Here is a 14,052-nt window from a genome sequence, read left to right on the forward strand (position 1 = left end):
AGAAAAATTGAGCTACATGGAGGACAATGTTATCCGGCGGCGGGGCTACTTAATGGCAGAGGTTCTAATCCCATATCTGGATAAATGCTGGCGTATCTCGGCGGGCTGCCCCCGTATCTCAGCATGTTGAAGGGAGGGATTTGGGGCATTACCGGGGACATGTCAGTTGCCCAACTACTGAAGAATCGGCCCCTCCAAAGAGACAATGTTACTTAAGCTTCCGTGGAGTCAAAGAAGTAATGAGGTCCCCTTATCCCAGTGATAGCTGAAGGGTGGAAGAACGTCACAGCTGACAAAGTGGGGAGATATCCGAGGTCTGTTTGTGCCCCCCGAAATATCAGGGCTTCAATCCCCCCTCCTTGTCAGCCGGTGATAAAACTGTTTAAAGTTGCGCACTTATCCGAGATTGCTTGTCAGAAATTTGCTCATTGGGATAGCAAAATATTGGAAGATGTTGGTCGGCGCGGGTTGCCGTGGTGACCAGGGATCCACCTTGACGTCGGACACCCGGTGAAGGAATTTGGCGGTGGCTGTGCCTGGAGAGTCAGACATGTTTGTCGCCCGTGTTTCCCAGAGGTGTTGACTCACTCGATAGGTTATGGAGAAATATTTGTTGTTTAGCGCCTGATGCCTGGGAGCAATCTGGTAACAAAGATATTGGCGGATTGTTCAGATAAAGTGTATAAATGGGCGCAGTGCAGCGGCTCAGGCCCCTTTCTGCCAAGACTGAGCAAGTCAGAGTCTGGTAAGAGGTTGTTTTATTGAGAATTTTGTGTCTAATTGACAATTGGCTTGACATTTTCAGTCTAGCACGTATGTTGTGTGACAGGTAAAAACATGAACTGAACATTTGGAGATTTTAATGTAAAATGTGTATTTCTGTCTTTCGGTGTTTAGAGAGATAGAATCAGACTGGACAATCAGAGCAAAGAACACTGTTGTTCTTTAAAGAACTGTTGTTCTTTGCGGAGCTACCTGTACATGTAGCTTGTGATTTGTTACTACCAGTCAATCATTGTTGATGTATATTTGATGGTTGATACCATAAGGACCTGAGGTTGAGTTAGCTGGAAGATTATTGCATCTGGCTCTCTTGGCTTCCCATGATTTATGTTCTCCCTGTCTGCATTTTACTCGGGATTGTGTAAAGATGACAGCTGCTGACAGTGTAGTTATATCCTCCTTTCACCACACCCAATAAAATTGCTCCCAAAAGGGACACAGTACAGTCTCCGCAAGGGCTCGTACCTGTCATAAATCCACACACCCTCCAGCCCCCATGAGATCTGCTGGTAAGCCTCATCTGGCTTTAGTCCTACTAACATTCAGCTTCCCTGACAGTAATGGGAAGAACCAGTGCATTTACAGATTACCCAGACTCTCCTGGTGTGGATTTACTGTTCATCTAGCAAAAAAAAGAGTGTGGGCAAGATGGCAGGCCAGTGGGACAGAAAGGTCAGTATCAGGTAGGAGATGTGTAGCTGCTGTGGTGAGTAGAACAAGCTGGGTCTGATTCTTCCCTGCTTGTCTGTATTGCTTTTATCAAATCCCCCTGGCGTGGATCTATGCCAGCGTTGATAGTAGTTATGGATGAGGCATGTCACTTTTATCCAACTCTTTCCCTGTGGTTGATAGAAAGCGCTTTGATGCACTAAAGGGTCTTGGGGCGTATGGATATGAAAAATACATTCATCCACTTTGCAATATCACCACGGGTTGTGTTAAGAGAGAGTTTCCTATGCAATGACATTTGGAATCGGGAAATATACTGATGTCGGCTTTTATGGATATTGATGTCTGTTAATACATTGCCGGCGTGCATTTTTTATGCAGTCTATGTAATCTTATGTCGGTCATAATTTCTGTTACTTAAATGTTATCACTGGATGGTTGCTAGTGTGTAGCACATAGCCTAATTGGTACCAGTGAGGTCATACTTTAGCCTGTGATGATTGTTGATGTATTTCAGTGCAGACATACTGTAGGCATGGTGCGGCCTAACGTTTGTATCCATACAGGTGTGCTCTAAGTCTAAATACCATTATCAGTGTGGGAAAAACCCTGAAGTCTTGCCTAGTTTTACGGCCAGGACTGAAAGAAGTGAAAATCGTCACGGTTGGAAGATTGGTGGGTAATAATGATTATTGATCGCTGACCTTGGTTACACAAGGACCACTTTTTACAGCTTTACACAATAAAGTGATTTGCTGTCTTGGTGCAAATATGTCGCTGATTGCGTTGCTACCTGTTTCACTCCTCTCCCCGTCCTTTTGAGGTGTAGCCCTAGTATTAAGTATTTCCGTTGATACAATGTCTGTGACCAACCAGCCGAAGTATTGGTCAATTTGTAATGATGTGATGAGTGATAATGTCTGGTCTGTTTGTACTTTAGTATGCGAATCCAACAACAACCAGGTGTTTTTGCGCATTCCTTTACTTTCATGGTCTTAAGTTTTCCCTGGCTTCTGGAGGGGATTAATTAGAGGTGATCTATTCCTCTAACTGATTGTAATGACGGGTTTTATCTCGAGATGTTTGTATATCCAGTAATTAACAAGGCCGAGGTAATTTGGTGGAGAAAAGTGGGATAAGCTCCGGACAAAGATTGCCCAGTGAAGAAAAAATGATACACGCGCAGGTTTCGGGTCAATATTATTTTGATTTTTGCGATTTTAATCTAGCAGCCTTTAGAAAGATTTAGGTTACTTTGCCAATCACAGTCACTGTAAATAAAGGCAGTTCTATAGATTTGGAATGTGCCTGTCAAGTTTTTATTATGTTTTAGTCCCTTTACGTACGTCATACCGGTAACTTAGACGTAGTTGATACATTACTCAAGTTATTGTACTGCCAGGCCTACTCTGATTGAAATGTCAGTGTCAAATGGAACAGCCACATTTTGTGCAGGCTTTCAAATTGGTCTAGCAAACTGGTTGTTCCATTGGCAAACAGTGACTATCTGTTCGGCTTTTAGGTAACCATTATCCCCTTCAGTGTCACTGGTAGATTACTGAGCATTGTTCTAACAGATAGGGTTCATCATCATCATCATCATTTGTCGTCCTCTACGAGGTACAGCAGGTGAAGTATGACTTCCAGTACAGTCTTGCATACATACTGTAGCTGTGAGAATTTCCGGACCGTCCAGTCTGGTTTCTAACTCAATAAGCTTCTTCAAAGTTAGCCTTGGGCGACCAACCCGTTTCTTGGAGAAAACAGGTGTCCAGAACAAGAGTTTTCCTGATAGTGTTAGTGGGAAGATTTGTTGTCATAAACTGAGAGTTATCCAAAGTTTGATAAGTAGGCTGGGCTGGTGCTGAAGGAGCTTGGGCTCTAAGCATCTGGGCAATTGTTAGGCTGTGCTGATGGCATTTGCTTGTCTATCATGCCGCCAAACGGGATGCCTTGCTTGCACACTAGTAACCAAGGTAGCCTCTGGAGCTGCAGTTCACAACAGGACTGCATGATGGAGCTTCAACTCTGTTGGTCGCTTGATGTTTGACAGACGTCACATACATATGTAGGATGACTGCTTTTAGAAGGTTGTCATAGCTTGTCTTGTTTTTTTATAGGAATTTATCAACAGTAATTTGTAATAACTTTTCACATGTTTATGTACTAGTTTGTATTAGGTCAACACCATTTCACCATTGCCAATTTACCATGGTAATAAGGAAGTGTAATGGTAAGTTTAACAGCCTCGCGGATATGGCTAGCACTTAGTCAGTGAGTCCTGCATGATTGATATAGACTCAATTGATTTTCACTTACTTCTCCATAAGTCTTGCTAGTTCACCTTTATTCCCTGGGTAACATATATCCATTGTACCTAAAGGCAGGATATCAAGTCAAAGGACGGTGGTTTAAAAATGGCATTTTTTTCCTCAATATAACGCAGTTTGAGAGCACCGTCTGTCGACTTGATATTCCGAAATACCCTGGTGTGAAATATAATGGATAAAGGTTACCCCATGAACTAGCGTTATACTTAATGCTGACTGTGAATGCTTAATCTTTCATAAGCCTAAAAGTTCTATTTAGTGAAAAATCAAACATCTCATATTGAAGTAGTATGTACCCACAAATATCTTTACCCTATAGCATACAAATGTATGTGCCCTATTCCCTGATTGGTTATAGTGTCTTCCATTGCATGATGGATGCTCCTGCATAACCCTCTGACCTTACTTGGATAGCAAAATGGCCTTGGGGATTTATAGTGAGGATCAGGCTGGATAAAGGAGGATTACCTGGCCTTATGTGGGATAAGTGAGTTCCTGTGTCATACATAAGGAAGTAGATACACACAGTGTCACTCCTCCTGGTTAGGGAAAGGCAGTAAAATGTCATTATAGGGGTCACTCAGAGGACGTTCCTTCATGTGTATGAATATCTGAAGGGTAAAATGTGAAGTTGAGGTACATACAGGTGGGTGACATATGAGTAAACAATGATATGAGGAAGATATATGCTACAGGGGGAAATACAAGGGATTTAAAGAATATGTTGCTCCCAGGCCTTTTCTTTTAGGTAGGTAAGCAGAAGTCTGACTGAGGAAAATTGTACACGAATGAAGATCTACAAGCCTAAAACATGTTTAATATTTGCATCTTTGAATTATTTTCTTTTTGAGACTTTAATAGGTAGTTTTTAAAAGCAGCCAGTGTGACAAGAAATTGATATCTTTCTGAAGATTTAATAAGATATTCCATACAATGTGTAATATAGATACATGTAGTATCTATACAACTGCATTACAAGCAGCTACTTTCAGGATGATCGGTATCTCTACCTCCTTGGTGTGCTGAAGTAGTTTGACTGTAGAGGCTGGGCTTGTACACAACACCTTAGGAAGGTATGCAGGCAGGCATTTTGAGTAGCCAGTTGACACAACACAGCCTCATATCCCAGCCACTGTTGTGTTTGGGTGCTGAAGATCTCTCCAGATGAAAGGGTTGCATTGTCAAGGGAAGGTGACTGACATGATTGATGAGCCTCCTGCCTCATCTTCATTCATTCAGGGGAGGGGCGTGGCCTCAGGGACATTTCACAAGGACTAAAGAGGGATTATAAGGGATTATCCTGGATTAAGGCATTTGAAGACAGGCAGGAAGGGCATGTGATGACCTAGTTCCTTTACCTAGGGTATGTCTTAATCAATAACTCCTATTTCTACTTGTTACTGTTAAGCTCATTTCAAGCCATTTCATGTGGTAATGATTTCTTTAACGTTGTTCTGATGTAGAGTAAACAATTACAAGGATATTTGTGGAGACCTGTTAGAGAAGGGATATTTAGAACCACCTGTACGCATCGCATTGTTCATTGCTGGTTAGATAGGTCAGAACTCTTTTATTTTAACTTATTACTGTCAAGCTTGTTTCAAGCTATTCCATAGGGTAAAGATGTCTTGTAGATAGTCCTTGTTCTATGAACAGTTACAAGGATGAGTGTGGAGACCTGTTAGAGAAGGGATGTTCAGAACCACCTGTTATCATCACAATGTTCACTGCTGGTTAGGTAGATCAACCTTAACCCTTTTACCACTTGCCATGTTGACACCTGATAACTAGGACGGAAGTTGTATGTTATTTGACACCTAACTCAATTACCAAAAGGGAAATGTAACTCTGAACCTTTTGTTCTTTTTCAAGATCCTAATTAAACTCCTGTATGTGTCTTTATGTGCTTGGTTTTGTTGATGAATATGAAGTTAGAATACCTGTCAACTGTAGATCATCACTAAATATCATTAGATTATATATTTCTGAACATGTGCGTAAGCCCTGCCGTTTAATGTTTCCACAGGCCCTTATGCTGGTAGGTTTAACTTAAAAGCAAAGGGTCATATTAGACAGCCAACATTACAAAGAATGACATTCATCTTGACCCAGTGAAGAGTTCGGAGATGGGTTGGTAGATACCGTTCAGGTATGCTAATCCATTAAAGCCTCACCTGCAGCCACGGACGGCTTCCTTTGATCACCCATTGAAGGGGTCGACCCCAAACAAGTCTGCAGATCCTCCAAATTCTCATGGTTCATTGTTCTCTGGTGCCGCACCTGGAGTCAGACCGCAGCCTGTATTAGAATTAATGCAGACAATGTGTTCAACTGATCTACAGGAGATGAAAGGATTACGTGCCCCTTTTTTTATGTATTCATCAGGCATTCATAGCAGGTGTGTAGGTTCTTTTTCTCCTCTGGACTTGCCTAAGAGGACAAGTATCTGTTTAGATTGTGACAATCTATTTCACACTTCAATATGCAAAGCTTTGCAGAAATCTGTTGAAATCTGAAAGTTTTTTTTAAAATGGTCAAAAACCACGAAAACATGCAAAGAATGATTCCTGCTCCTCGCAAGACAAAATAATCCGAGGAAACTTAAAATTTTGAGTTTGGTTAAGTGTCATTTATAATTGATAAACGGACCTATTCTGCATGTCAATTCTTCACAATGTGAGGTCATTAGTTCCATCTTATCAGCCCAAATACCAGTACTATCTGGATGTAGCAGGAATGTCCAAGCCAGATCCTTCAGACAACAGGAACCCTCCAGGGTACGTACTGATCAGGACTGCAGATAACCCTGATGTGTTCTGTTTACTCATGATCACATTATCCTGTGTTATCTCTATCTCCTGGGCTACTACTGGTAGTATGGCTATTACGTCCTGCAATTTTGTGTGAAACCAGTAGAGGTCTCTTTGCCACTGTTGTTCATATATGGAATATTGAAGAAACTGGAGTACAAACGGGAAAGGAGTTTTTATGGAGATGATTTGAAGAAGGGAAAGTTTGGAGGTGAGAAGATAGCTATCTTTTGTTGGCATGACAGGGTATCATTTCTGGTGCTTGATTGATGAGGGGATGTTATCATGGTTGTTTGCCTCCAGGTACTGATGCTTATCAGTCAGTACCTATAAACACCTTCTTTCAGCACAAAGCCTGAAGAATCACACATTGAAGGAATCTTGTGAGAGGAGACTGCAGTATATGTATAGTTGTTGGTGAAGACATCTCTCTTGATGTGTTGATGTCTGACTGTGTGAGGTGAGAGTCTTACCTGTTATTGGGAGTCACTCTAAGTCTTGTGCAAAAGGATCACATGAACTATATGTTAAGTGAAACGTTCACTGTACATATTGTTTATGGATCATTCACTGATAGAGTGTTTTGTGTATTTAACAATTTTGTGTATTTGGTAGTAATGGCTTTCTTTAGAATTCAATGCCTCTAAAGGCTGACTATTCTATATTTTTTCTCTTTAAAGTAGCAAACATATGGTTGATGCAGTGGTGCTACTGCATGTGTGTTTTTATAGCGAAAAATGCATTTAATTAGTTTTTAGGGGCGCCTTGTTTTACTACTTTTAGCACCTCCAATGACAAGCTTCACCAGTTGCTCACCCGAAGGTAAAACAGGCGATCAAAGTCCCCATTGTGGAGTTGTTGAACTGACCTTTCCTAAATCCTTCTGTCCTCAGTAAGTCACAAAAATGTTACAACAACCGTGACATCCTCTCGCCAAACTGTGTTTCCGTTTGGGATCAAGAAAGGAACCCCGTCCTTCTGTCGTTTTTCCGCTCTGTCCCCCGCGAACAATGGCCGCCAATATGGAAAAGGGACTTGTGGCACTAAAACATCAACAAGCGACATTAACATTCTTGCACGGCTGCGCTTGGATGTCTGAGGGGTTGTTTGGGGGCTGATAGTCCCTCACTGTGTACCTAACGTAGTGTACTCAACATAACACGCAAGCAGGAGCAAATTCTCTACCTAAACGTGTGTGATATATATACAAAATCGTAAAACGTTCTGAAATTTATTTCTCATTTTATGCACGTCTTTCATTTACAAGTATTTTGTTGTCTGTCTACAATATCACATGGAATTGGTAATGACTTGAACTGTCATTAAGGTAGTTATTCCAGTATTCCTGTATGGTGGCTGATTGTCATTATTGTCTGTTTGTTAGAAACAATCACATTTCCTTGCTCGTGCCCAATGCTGTCTCACTCAACACATACCTTGTTTCTGAAAGGTCTTACCCAACATGGTGTGCTTAGGTCAACAAGCCATTGTTCTGCAGGGCTCTGTTATTCCTGCTCACATGCTCCACATGCTGCGGTGTTTCGCGCCAGCCATCGAAGAAAAATATTTTTCTGTCAGGGAGACGCTTTTGTGGGAAACAAGTGGTTAATGCTTTTGCACTGTTTTGTTTTGGATTGAGGCGGTGAATGGTGGAAAGTGGCCTGTTGGTACACTTAATGGTCCCTGACTACTGCTGCTGTTGCAGGACAAATACCAAAACCAAACCAGGAGGGCAAAGAACTCTACATGTTTGTCTAAGTTTTGTAAAGGCCATCCTTGACTTAGATACTTCCCTTGTCAACTAGGAATGATATATTGCTGCCATACATATACACGATTGTTCTGTTGTATCTGGAAACAAAAATAACAAATTCTTGAGGTAGAGGAATACTGAACTTTGTCAAAGAGGGAAATGTTTTATTTCGGATTCTTTCCACTACAAGAAATGGCACTTAAAAGAACCAAAATCCTAAACTGCATAGCAAAGCATTATTTAAGCATTATTTATGGCATTTTAATATGCACTGTCAGGTGAAAATCATCCCCTGCAAGTCTATAACTAGATGGTAGTAACAGATGGTAGACTAGTAATAAATAACGCCATGGTGTAGTCGTAATAAATAACACGGTGGTGTAGTATAAAGAAAATATTTTTGAAGTTAACTAGGAAATCCTAGAGAAAACCTGTGATGAAAAGTATTGTATTGAGACAACTGTTGTATTGAGATAACAATACATTAATCAATACTCAAACTACAGGAGCATTAAGTCTTTTGCATCAACTGTATCTTGACCTTTTTCTACTTTTTTCCCTATTGGATTATCGAAACTTGTCTTCATCTCCTTAACACATGAATTCATAGTTAGGCTACAATAAAACCTTCTGTTCAACAAGAGCTCCTCAGTGTCACTGATGAAAGGCAGTGGATGCTATCTGAACATTTCCCAAAGTTGTTCTGTATGGAGCCTCTTTTCGTACTTCTTCAAGTGCAAGTTTAAAGCGGCAGAATATTGACGTACATATCACTGAGACAATAGCTTTGCTAGTCACAAATCAATCTGATAGTCACGGCTAATTTAGCTACAGTCTGATCATGACGTCAGAAATATCGGCTATAAACACAATAAATATATGTATGAGGTCATAAAACAACTGTTACGTAGATACAATTTCCTGCTTCCTTTAATGACGTAATGCTGTAATAATCTTTCTAATAACTTTTACATCGTCTGCTTATGTACATCACCTGTCTATATCTAGTGGTGCATACCGGTTTGCCGAACTGGACTTGGACTTGCTATAACTTTCGGTTCAAGTCCGGTTAAAACCGGAACGTCGAAAACCGGTTTTCTGGAAAACCGGAAATCTCTTTCTTGTTGTATACTAGTATCATCTAAAACAACGCTAGATGCCTTTGTAACTTAATTAATCGCAGCCAACGGTCCAGAAAATAACGTATTTCTGCGAAAATAAATTGTCCTACCGCCATAAGCGGGCCAAGCACATGGTCGCGCCACGGGAACCAGAGTCCTTTCAAAATCCAGCAACGCGGCAAAAATGACAGGTTCTGTTTAGCAATATTACCTATGAAAATAACGTATGCGGATTTATTTATCTCCTGGTACGGGTTTTAAGTCCAATATTCTCTGAAAATGAAGAAAATTTCCGAGATAAACAAGCTAAAACAAATCTCCGCGACTGTTGACATTTTCCGCTTGCCAGGATACTTCACTGAAAGCATGGGCGAGCAGCTTGTTAAAAAGAAACACGTTTTAATTTAAAAAAAATTTAAGTTTATAAAGTTATTTTATACTTCTTTCGTTTATCTCTGTAAGGAATAAATTCACATTTAATTTGGAAGGTTGAATGTAGAGTATAAAAACACAACACGCATCATTTCTACCTGCATTACAGTAGGCTATTCCATTGACCCCTATGACCTCGCAAGCGCCACTGAAATTTCGGGCCGTCACAAAAAGCAAGCGGAAAAGGTCGAATTTTGCCGTGATTTCCCGATAGTTATCATTTAAAAATCGATGTTTCTACACCTTTGAAAATGATGCAGTCATCTTTGGCAATATTTTGAAAGCATTCGGCCCGGTCGAGAAGTGGTTGCAGGTGCCAGATTTATGGGTCGCCTAGAGCAAGTCGCTTTATGCTTGTGTCTATAACGTTATGGGAAAATTAACGACCATCAAAAACCGGACTTATAAGTCCGGACCTGAACCGGAATCTTTGGACTCGAGTCCGGACCTGAACCGGAATGTGAGCTTCGGTACGCACCACTATCTATATCCATATTAGATATCTAGAAGGATTCTCACTTTTTGAAATATAATTCATCTAACATATAAATGTCTTCCAAAGCCAAATTTCAGACAAAATGCATCTTAATACATCATGTAAAACATGGAATATTTCATTCCATATTGAACACCCTAAGGTATCAATTATAACGTAACATGCAAAGTCATCCATAACATGAGAACCTGTCAGATAACAAATGCCGCTTTATAATTAAGATCCCACCTTGTCACTGTCATTGTCACATTGTAAAGGGCTGTTGTACTGACAGATACTACTGGGGGGGGGGGGGTACTTACAAAAACCCTGCCATCATGAGGTTTCATATTTTTCCACCCTTTCTTCACTGAGATTAAAGCCCTAGTTTTCATCTTTAATGTTAGAGGTCTGTGGTTTATTCTAGTCTAATGGGCATACCTGGATGACACCTGCGTACCCTATAATCTCACCTGTCCAACATACATGACACACCTTAATTGGACAATTAATCTTGATATATGGCTTTTGTGTGGGCCCCTCTGGGACCTGACAAACCACAGACGGGACACAAATCATTCCCCTGACAGGTGGGGATAAATCAGCCTCCCCTGTGGGCTGGTGGCGACAAACACAGTCCCATACAATAATATGCAAAATGTCAGTTACTCAAGCAACTGGATATGATTTTGTAAACGTTCAGATAGCATCCACTGTCAATAAGACATGCCAACTAGCAGTTACTCAAGCAACTGGATAATGAATGAATGAATGAATTTATTGCTCAACAATTTCACAAGGTACAATGTATGGCAACCAATAACAACTAATACCTATATAGACAATAGGAAGTGTATTGTATGCAGTGTTGAAAACAGTGGCTCAGTGGCTCCTTGCCTTTTTCCAGTTGCAGAGAGTAGAAATTTCCTTCTTAGGCACCTATAGAATATGACAACAGACATCACAATACCATTCTTTGAAGGCATTTACATATTAAAGTCTAGAAACTTTTAACTCTATTTCTCTCAAATTTTTTCATGTTCCATCACCCTTTGCAATGATTTTTTTCTCTCTCACTGATTCTCATTCTTTTTATTGTTTTCTATGTAACTAATCCCCAATCATTTCGATATAAAAGTCATTAATTCTTGTAGACAGGCACTTGTTCTTTGTATTCAGGCATAACACCAGGTAAACAGGACAGCCTCAGGGGGCCTTATGTTAAAGTAGCTGATGTGCCGGTGCTTTACTTTACGTGCTAGCGACTGAGAGAGAGTCGCTGCTCCCTATCATCTGTATACTGCAGGTTCTTTGTCATTCCCAGTTGGAAAACTTGGTTTTTGCAGGTTTTGTTGGTAAGTACATGTAGGTGCAAAGCACGCATCTATGTTTTCACTTAAAGTTTGTTGTGTAAGATTCATTTATGTTTTGGGTGGTGTACAGAGGTTGTATAGTTGCTTAGCTTGCTTACCTTTTGTTTCTTGTAATTGAACTGTTAAGAGAACATCCTTATATAACTTGTGAACGGTTGGTTGGACTGAGGCTAGGGCAGTAACAATCAATGGTAAATGTGTCAAACTGTGCCAGAATATTTCTCTTCAACTTTATCTGTATTGACATAATTCAGATTAGGCTATGAGCAAAGACCAAGAAAAAGGTTACTAAGCTACAGTTGTCACAGAGCTGTCCTGTACACAAAGGTTAATCATTCTGACCTATCTCATGATATCTGTGTGAGTCAGAACAGTGCAGAACAGGATTTTGTCTTCCTTTTAAAGGAGATTAGTTAGAGTACCATGACAGGAAGGCCGGATCTTGTGATGTGGTTTGTTCACTTGCACAGGTGCTGTTGAGCAAATCTCCAACTAGCCAACAGGTGTGGCTATAAGAAGCACGAGTCTTGTATTATCCGTAGATATTCTCAGTTGTATACAGTATGGTCATCACTGATGTATTGTTTTAAGTACCTCGGATACACACACTGTATATGGGCATGAGAAGTATTGTTGAAAACTTTATAATGCCATGGCTCAGAGTTGTTGATATTCCTCATTCAGAGTCTTACCAGTAGATCTACTATGAATGGATTCTTAACCATCCACTGAGTGATTCGGTTGTGCCTGTTCATTTTCAAATGAGTATATTTACATATCCCATGGTAAAGATGTTAGGGTATCGGTCTTTGTGTTGCCATTTATGATTCAGTATGTCCCACATTATTCAGCATGTTGTCTTTTGATGAAGTCCCCTGGCGGGGGAAGTGCTTGTGATTTTTATGTGAATAGCTGACAGCGGAGTACCCAATTAGCAGATTTTGAGAATTCTGGGTCACCACTTCAGAGGTGCACTGTCTTTTATCTCCGTAGTTATCATACTCCAGTCAACAATGACTGAAAGAGTGAAAACATGAGGGAGATTATGAGCACCCACGAGTATTTCTTATTGAAATTCATGTACATGAAAATGTTACTTATGTCTTCAAGATTTGGCCAACTGTATCCAACTGTTAGCATATAGCAATCATATTGATACTTTGTGTTGTTCTGTTTAGCTAATGCTGCTAAGAATGTTTGTGTGGATTTTCTTTCTTTTTCTTTTCTTTTTTCTTGAGTTACACATGAATTTTCAACAGGTCTTCTATCTGGTTTTCTTTGTCATTTCAGTGTTGCAGTAGACTTTTGAACTGAAGATAATCTGAAAACAATCACCTGATAAAAGAATCCTACATTACTTGTTATGATAAGATTTGTAGTGGATCATACAGGTAACAATAAATCACCTTTATCCGTAGGATAACCTATATCCGTTGTACGTAAAAGTAGGATATTTAGGGATCGTTAAGTCATGGAAGGTACTTAGTACTTTCTCATTGCAATATTTTGAAAATGTTGACATTTGAGACCCACGTCGTTGACCTGAAATCTCTATTAAATACCCAGTTTCTATAACAACGAATCTAGGTTACCCCACAGATTAAGGTGAACTACATTACATTTTGTATTCCCTGAACCTTCCAGCACTACAGGATTCCCAGTGGTAAATACCACCTGAATACACCCATTAGTGAAGTTGTTAGGCACCTATTGTTTCCACACTCCCCTATTGTACCAGTAACAACACCTGAACAGGGGAGGTTGAATGGGACTTACGTACTAATTCCTATCACATCTCCCTCTGTGCTATACGCTGCGTTAGTAGCCAGCTTTAATCCAGCAAGTAGATTCCAGCCTTTTTCAATAGTCAGTGATGCTCGTTTATTTTGCAAAGTTCTGTAGGTTGGACCATGGAAAGTAATGCCTTCAGATTTTCATCTCTTGAAAGAAGACTTCTTTTGTGAATGAAGTTTTGTTCAATAGAACCTCCTTGGTTGTATACTTTTTTTTTATAGTTTCAATCCATGTTTGACAGTTCTGTCAAAGACTGTTGTTCTCCAAGTGTCTGTCAGTCGATGGGTGTATGAACTAGATTTCAATTTGTTTATCTAGTGTTCAGTCTGACTGAAAGCTAGAATTTATTTTCTAAACTTAAGCAAAGGTTTCCCAGTTGGCTCAGAACGGACGTCAGGATAAACAGATCACAAGAACATGTATTTCCTGAGCCAGTTCCGGTTATGGCAGCATTTCACAGTGTCATCGTTAGGAAAGGCAGTGAGCTGGTTGTACAAAGCACCTCGCAGCTG

General features: G+C 40.2%; 1 protein-coding gene across 11 annotated transcripts in view; it reads left to right on the top strand.

The window, feature by feature from the left end:
- LOC118425676 (autism susceptibility gene 2 protein-like) overlaps positions 1-14,052 on the top strand; it is a 219,655-nt gene that overhangs the window by 67,102 nt on the left and 138,501 nt on the right. Inside the window, exon 1 of one of the 11 annotated variants that reach the window (XM_035834705.1) lies at positions 7,030-7,052. The exons of 9 other annotated variants lie outside the window; for them this stretch is intronic. The gene's annotated coding sequence lies outside the window, so the exon portion shown is untranslated. Of the gene's footprint in view, positions 1-7,029; positions 7,053-11,568; positions 11,729-14,052 lie in introns of those variants that run through there. One more of the 11 variants, XM_035834702.1, reaches the window with a different exon arrangement.

Source organism: Branchiostoma floridae, chromosome 11 (genome assembly GCF_000003815.2).
Source record: "Branchiostoma floridae strain S238N-H82 chromosome 11, Bfl_VNyyK, whole genome shotgun sequence".
Classification (NCBI taxonomy): domain Eukaryota; kingdom Metazoa; phylum Chordata; class Leptocardii; order Amphioxiformes; family Branchiostomatidae; genus Branchiostoma; species Branchiostoma floridae.